This window comes from Myotis davidii, unplaced genomic scaffold, assembly GCF_000327345.1.
Source record: "Myotis davidii unplaced genomic scaffold, ASM32734v1 scaffold2985, whole genome shotgun sequence".
In the NCBI taxonomy this organism is placed as follows: domain Eukaryota; kingdom Metazoa; phylum Chordata; class Mammalia; order Chiroptera; family Vespertilionidae; genus Myotis; species Myotis davidii.
In genome coordinates this window covers 19334-21380 of record NW_006296431.1, presented here as the reverse complement: position 1 = coordinate 21380, position 2047 = coordinate 19334, and the positions used below count along the sequence as shown (strand labels likewise).

The 2047-nt window shown below is 65.7% G+C and overlaps 1 gene segment (V, D, J or C); it reads left to right on the top strand.

Moving 5' to 3' along the window:
• The window catches only part of LOC102754739, a 5102-nt gene that overhangs the window by 1294 nt on the left and 1761 nt on the right, over positions 1 to 2047 (top strand).

Sequence of the window (2047 nt, the reverse complement as noted above, 5' to 3'; positions counted from 1 at the left end):
GGAGCTGCCCTGGAACTGGGTGGGAGCTGGCAGAGCTATGCAGATGAGCAGGGGGCAGGTGGAAGTGCAGAAGCTGCGCAGGAGCTGGGTGGGGGCTGGCAGAGCTATGCAGGTGATGAGGGGGCAGGCAGGAGGGCAGGGAGCTGGGTCAGAGCTGGCAGAGCTATGCAGGTGAGCAGGGGGCAGGCAGGAGGGCAGGGAGCTGGGTCAGAGCTGGCAGAGCTATGCAGGTGAGCAGGGGGCAGGCAGGAGGGCAGGGAGCTGGGTCAGAGCTGGCAGAGCTATGCAGGTGAGCAGGGGGCAGGCTGGAGGGCAGGGGAGCAAGTAGCTGCCGAGGAACTGGGTGGGAGCTGGCAGAGCTATGCGGGTGAGCAGGGGGCAGGCAGGAGGGCAGGGGAGCAAGGAGCTGCCCTGGAACTGGGTGGGGGCTGGCAGCGCTAAGCAGATGAGCAGGGGGCAGGCAGGAGGGGAGGGAGCTGGGTAGTATCGGAGAGAGCTATGCAGGTGAGCAGGAGGCAGGCAGGAGGGCAGGGGAGCAAGGAGCTGCCCTGGAACTGGGTGGGGGCTGGCAGCGCTAAGCAGATGAGCAGGGGGCAGGCAGGAGGGGAGGGAGCTGGGTAGTATCGGAGAGAGCTATGCAGGTGAGCAGGAGGCAGGCAGGAGGGCAGGGGAGCAAGGAGCTGCCCTGGAACTGGGTGGGGGCTGGCAGCGCTAAGCAGATGAGCAGGGGGCAGGCAGGAGGGGAGGGAGCTGGGTAGTATCGGAGAGAGCTATGCAGGTGAGCAGGAGGCAGGCAGGAGGGCAGGGGAGCAAGGAGCTGCCCTGGAACTGGGTGGGGGCTGGCAGCGCTAAGCAGATGAGCAGGGGGCAGGCAGGAGGGGAGGGAGCTGGGTAGTATCGGAGAGAGCTATGCAGGTGAGCAGGAGGCAGGCAGGAGGGCAGGGGAGCAAGGAGCTGCCCTGGAACTGGGTGGGGGCTGGCAGCGCTAAGCAGATGAGCAGGGGGCAGGCAGGAGGGGAGGGAGCTGGGTAGTATCGGAGAGAGCTATGCAGGTGAGCAGTGGGCAGGTGGGACGGAAGGGAGCTGCCCGGGATTCAGGGGACAAACAGGCTGGGGTGAGCAGGTGAGTAGAGAGGGTTCATAGGACAGTAGGCAGAGGGGGCATTCTTGGACAGAGGCTCAGTGAAAAGAAGCAGGTGCAGGTCAGGGGAGGACACAGCAGCCCTGCGCTGAGTGCAGGAAGCTGAGCCCCTAGCCGGCTTCAGGGCTGAGGCCCAGGATAGGGGGCTGGGCCAGAGCTGGCAGAAATGGGATTCAGATGGGCAAAAGCAGAGACTGGAGGACAGAGGCCTGAGCTCCTTTGAATGTCCAGGAAGAGGCTTGGTTGGGAGTGGGGGGCAGGGAAGGCTTGAGGGGAGCATCTGAAGAGGTGGACCTGCAGGGCACTGAGAGGGAGGGTGCCACTGGGTGGGAGCCCTGAGCAGCAGGCAGAGTTTGTCCAGCTGAGCTGGGAGGGAGCTCAGGGGTAAGGCAGGGCCTGAGCTAAAAGGAGCCCAGGATGAGGTGGGGGTTGAGCAGGGAGTGGGGAGGCACAACGGAGCAGGGCCCTGGGGCTGAGCTGAGGGGGCCACACAGGGGTCCAGGGCACCGACACTATGCAGAAGGCTACCAAGGCCTGTGCCAGGCTCCAAGCCATGCTGGGTAGGCCTGACTGAGGAAGGACCTGGCAGGAGATCTCTGGACTAGGCAGGAGCTGGGGCAGTGAGGGGGCAGTGCTGGGAGTGAGGGGAGGGGGAGAAGGGGCAAGCGTGAGACACTGCTGGGTGCAGAGGTCCAGCCTGGGCTTGGGGGCTTCAGTGAGGAGGGGGGAGGCCTCCCACAGAGGGCTCCAGGCAGGAGTGGGGACCAGGCAGTACCTAGGCTGCAGCGCTGACCTAGAAGGGCAGAGGGCTGTGGGCTGTGGACAGAGGCCCACCCACCTGAGGAAGGGCCTCCTCGCCCAGGGCAGGGCCAGGCAGGGCGACAGGACAGTGGGCTCCGGGGCCCT